Raw genomic sequence first — 6000 nt, 5'->3', positions numbered from 1 at the left:
GAGCCTCCTCAGTGGCTTCCTGTCTCACCAATCTTCTTTCCAGAATTCATTCTGGGATGCCATATGCCTTGTCATGATATAGTAGGGAGGGCCTTCATGAAGGGCCAAATCAATTGAGCTGGCCAATCTTGGCCTTTCAGCCTCCAAAGCTGGCAGTTAAATGAACCTCTTTTCTTCAAAAATGTTTAATCATAAAGTATTTTGTTGTAACAACAGAAAATGAAGCAATACAGTGTTTGAGAGCTACCCAAGGAATAAACCTTTGAAAGGATAAACCCTGGAGGGGTAAAAATACAAGAGAAGAAGCCCAGCATAAGATACTGATCTCCGGCCAATGACTATTGCTTTTCCACAAAATGACATGACCAAGGTTAGGATTCTCTGGAAAACACTGGATTTCAATTCCCATAAAGGAAGGAAGGATATAAATAAATAAAGTATTTGTTTTACTTCTGTGTAGTATTAACACCAGGATAGACATATATCTCAAGAAACTATAAAGAGTGCCAAGAAATTAACTGTCAAAATGTGAATTCTGACACCTGTCGTTGCTGGTATTGATACTCAGTGGAGAGAGGCTAGAAAATCCAGTAAATGGTGATGGGAAAATGGATTCATACAAATTGGTTTGTTATCTCACTCCTAGGCTTTTTAACATTAGGGAAATAGTTCTTAAAATACCTTCTTAATAATGATTCCTTGGCCTTGCTTCAATACATGCTAAGTTTAATTAGATTTCTTTTTAGATAGCTTAAGGATTTTTTCATTAACATACCATGCCCAAAGTGAAACACAGTTTACATATGGATCAAGAACAAAACGGTTTAAGGCAACATTTAAAATACATGGGACAAAATATAGAAGTTTACCTGGGGTAGTAAATATCTGGGTTGGATATAAACATTTATGCTGATATTGGTGCATTATAATTATGCATATTAGTGGGATTTACTGTGACATCCATTTATCCCCAAATCATTTAATTTAATAATCCCTAGGAGTCAGGGTTGCAAATGCTTCTTAAAATGAATATAGAATACAAAATACAAAGAAAGAAATTTGATAGATTTAACAAATCTTAAAGATAGTATAAAAGGAGTAGACAAGTCATACAATAGGAAAAGATATTTGTAATTGCAGTAAGCAGATTATTAAAGGAATGAAATTTATGGTAAAATGACAACTCTATATAAAAGTGAATAAAAAGTAAAACAAATGTTTCAACCTTTTAATTTCACTAGTAATTAGAAAATGCAAAGTAAAACCACAATTAGGCAACATTTCGCATGTGATCAGTTAGGTCTTATTCCATATTCATCAGCTCAGGAAAAGTTAAAAGGTCTGAAAAATTTTAGTATTATCAAGAATATAGAATAGTGGTTGGGATGCATCTATTGTTAGGAATATAAATTGGTTCCTAACAATAGGAGGGGCAAAAAATCGTGTAGTAGCCATGACAGTTGAAATCACATATATCCCATGACACAGCAATACTGGTCCTAGTTTTATACCCAGTAGAATTGTGAATTGGACTTCGCATACATAATACAGAACAATAAGACCTCCCAAGTTCCATGAAACTCTTTAATAGAATTCCAGTTTTAGTACTCCCTGCCTCCCAGCAGGTCTCATGCTAGAAACAGCATAAGAAATGGTGATACCCACTACAGCTTCAATTATGTAAATTTCTGTCCCACCACACTTGCCAGCATGACCAGTTTTCCTGAACTTAACATGACATTTTTATAACTTAAGCATCCAACTTCACATCATTACCAAGTTAAATATACATATAGCAAAATTTCAGCTCCAGTGTATATGCTATAGAAACATTTGCACAGGTTCATCTAAGCCAGTTTAGTAACAGCAATGACTGAAAACAGCATTAAGGACCCATAATAATGGAGTGCCTTAAGTTATTGTTATATAATCCTGCTTTGAAATTCTTGGCAGAGGTGAAAGTGAACAAAGTTAAATTGATGAGTCTGTTTAAATGAAATTCATAATTTAAAAAGAAATAATGAGAAGAATATTCAAGTTACTGACCAATACACATAGAAGACACCCTACTTGATGAGTGTTGTGGTTTGGATACCAGCTGCGCCCCCCCCCCCAAAAAAAAAAAAAAGCTCCTGTATTAATGCAGGAGGAGAAAAGATTAGATTATGAGAGTTGTAACCGAACTGCTCCATCCTAGTTTGAATTAAATGATGGTGCTAACTGTAGGCAAGTGGGGCATGACTGGAGGAGGTGGGTCACTGGGAGTGTGCCCTGAAAAAGTTCATCTTCCCTACAGTCTCTTCCCCTTACTAGCATTTTTGAGAAATGTAATATAAGTTTTCTGCTTATGCAACTATAAATCTGGCCATTGTTTATCAATGTGTATTTATCTAAATATACCTAAGATGCACGCATGTATTACTTTTTTTTAACTTCTTTAAAAAAGTATGTCTTCCAATTCTCATCCTCCACCATGAGCAAGGTAACTGAGTCAATAACATGCACAATTGTGTGCAACTATCCTAGTTTAAAGGATATTTAATGTCCAAGTTGATGAACTCACATCCTCTAGAACAGATTTTTTAGTTTTCATCCTGTGAACAAGCACAGCTTTTCTTTGAGAATGATGGCTGATGTTAATGATGAAATCTGAATTTAATGTCTTTTATTTCAAGTTTCATATCCATGGATTAAGTGTTCTCCTTCCCCCAAAAAATAAAACTATGCAAAGAATAATTTCTCTCAGTAAAGTATCTGAATATTAGAGGTAGGCAAGAGCCTCTCATAGGAATATTGAATATTGTCAATAGTGACAAAATTTGGACTGGAGTTGCTACTGATATCTTTAGAAATAGAAATTTTTATGAACAGTTTATCAAAGGTAAATTAGTTGCAAATGAAATATACTGGAATAAATATTGTCACACAAAATACCTCTTTATAAGCAACAGGCTCTTATTAGGAAAGGGTCTACAGATTATATTTGATTCCTACAGTGTTTAAAACAATTTTACTAGTGATAGTTACCCTATTAATTGCTTATAGATTAATTTGTGATTCAACATCAACTAATGCCCTGCTGGTAGATGCTCACAGTTTTAAACTATCAATTATATACAAAAGCACATTTAATAAAAACTTAATGGTAGGAGATAAATATAAAATAACGTACTATATGTAATTACAGAATGTCATTATACTAGAATAAATGAAGTTTTCAAAGATTGTAGGAATATATTTCACTATATCTTAGATTTCTAAACTATTTTTTCAAATAACATATGATTTAGCACTTAGCATTTGTAATGATTCATAGATTTTGATAAGAGTTATAAGTAAATAGAAATAAAATACTGTAGGTAAAGGCCAGAATGTGATGTAAAAGGTCAAAGGTGCTGTATGTCTCTGTAATATAACACTAAAGAAATATAGTTTAAGGATAAACAAAGATATAAGAATAGAAATCTCAGACTATAAATTTGGTATAAAATTAAATTTTCATAATTTTATCATGGTGAAAATGAAATATTCCATTAAGTACATAATTTATATGCTTTTGGTGAGAAGTTGGCAATACAGATTTAACAGATAAAGTTTCACGTATTTAGTTTGCAAATAATAAATAAAATAAGAAAGCACAGCTAACAATAATTATTAATAATATCTCTTAAACAAAATGGAGCAATTTTTAAATCAGTGGATATAGGGACCTGGAAATGACTACAAAAAAAAAAAAAAGGTCTTTCTGATCCACAATACCTTTTTGTCCTCTTAGAATTAATTGTACACAGGGTAATCACTTACAGCAGTTTGGTTTTAGAATGCTAGATGTTATTGATCTCAAGCTACAAATCAGTGACTAGAGAATAAATTATGTCTCCAAAGTAAAGCAAGCTTTTAAAGTTTGCATAGGTTCAGTGCATATCTAAATTAAAACAGCTATCATAATGCCATTCCAGTCCACAATCATTGAAACAGCCCACATTTTATAATAGACAGTAAAGGTTAATATAAACAAAGGTGGAAGGGTAAGCTTTGATATATTTCTTTGGGGTTTCAACAAGGAAACTTTTTTTCCTGAGTTTGTTTGTAGTGTCTTTTTATAAGCCCGAGCTTCATCTAGATTCAAATGTTCTTAGGACATGGCTGTAGGGGTCAAGCTGATATATTTGTTTGTTTGTTTTGTACATACATTAAGCTGAGGTTCTGTCTTGCTCACAATTGTTACAGGGACTTCTTTTGCCCCTTGAGCCGTGACTTTTCACTTGGGCCTGCAACCAACCTATCTCTATTGCTAGCTTAAACTTTGAGACATTCTTGCTCAACTCTACTCATATTCGTGTTGATCACTTAAGGAGCATCTGTCTAAAAGACAAGGCTGATTAGCTCTTAATTTACAGAACCTCTCAAGACTGAATACATCAAAACAAAAGTAACTAAGATATATTCAAGATTCCAGCAAGAGTGAGTCTCAGACACATAACCGTGTCTTTAGAACCAGAAATCTGGGTCCCAGAAAGCTGAGACTATAAATTTGGTATGAGATAAATTTTTCATAATTTTCATGCCCTCCTAAGTTGGAGTAATCATCTCATCTTGGTACCTGAATTCCCCTCAAGCAATAAGAATTGCTCAGAGCCAGCAAACCCTTGCAGACACAGACCTGAGAAAATGAACAAGCAGAACATAATCTGACCAGCAATACAGACTATGCATACTTATTGCCCTTCTCCATTTTCAACCCCACCTATGTAACCTGAAGCTCTTGTCAGCACCTCAAAGGCAGGAGTTGGTATGCAGCTCCTCTGTTGTCTTCACAGTGTGGCCACACTGGATATCAGTTTCTTCCTTGCTTCATATCTCCCTGACCAAATTGGAGTTTTGAGTCAGAGGGTGGCTGAATCTGGCCTAGTGGGATCCACAGAGACACGTCCCTTGGCCTGAAAGTCTGGTTAGAGAATTAATTCTCACTTCTAAGTAAATTCTGATCATAGTCACCCAGAATTTAGTACTTCTTAGGTGGCTAAAAAGTAAATATAAAACCAGTGGTATTAGCTGGCTCATCATACCAGAGTACAAAATGAGTTCCTTTTCAATGTTCCACTTACTTTCCTGAACCAATAGGTCTGTGTGTTATTTGAAAAATTAAAGTACTTTGTAATTCTTATACACATCCTTGTAAAATTTATGTTTCTCATAAGTGAAGTGAAGATAAGTGTATAGTTCGAGTCTATATTCCATTGATAAATTCATTGGGCTTTTTATACTTGTTTTGCTGTTGTTTGTTTATTTGTTTTATTTTTTACTGAATGCTGATTTTCTAAATGACATTCCAAAATATTTTAACAATGTACGGTATAGCCTGCAATACAGTCTTTTACTCATGGATGGTTAGGAATTTGAGAGCCAGCATTTCATTTTTTATTTTATTCTTATGCACGAGTATTTATAAAACATTTATAATCTTTTGCTTTTGTTAGGCATGAATGATCAAGTATTTCAGAACTAGGACTTTTTGTCTTATCAAATTAACTAAATTTTAGAATATACAGTATTCTTAGAAATGTTAACAAATCTCTTTGTTTTAAGGATGAACCACTTTGGGGAAAAATTAAATCTATTTCTAGTTCTCAGAAATTCTTAAAGATTATTAACATTTTTTAAAACTCTCAGGAGTTTTGCAATTGGAGATTGAATTCTATTTGTTTAGGTCAAGAAATTTATCAGAAAGAGCAAAATTAATTTTTTCCCCTGCAGAATTCCAGTTAATATCTCAAAAAACAAAGAGATTCTTAGAAACATAATGAAAGCACAGAAATTCTTATTTGTATTTTTATTAAATGCTAAGAAAAGATGCTAAATTGAGTGGAAACATCACTTCAGGACACTAACATATCTCCCTTCCTTTAGTTATGCTGATTTTCAACTTTTCCCATTGCCTTTGTTGACTTTGACTCTATTTTGTGTGGAAACCAAGAAAGCAATCAATGGTAATATCAG

This window comes from Marmota monax, unplaced genomic scaffold, assembly GCF_021218885.2.
Source record: "Marmota monax isolate L192 unplaced genomic scaffold, Marmota_monax_Labrador192_F-V1.1 WCK01_AAM20220418_F8-fsc00016, whole genome shotgun sequence".
In the NCBI taxonomy this organism is placed as follows: domain Eukaryota; kingdom Metazoa; phylum Chordata; class Mammalia; order Rodentia; family Sciuridae; genus Marmota; species Marmota monax.
This window is presented reverse-complemented; position numbering follows the sequence as displayed.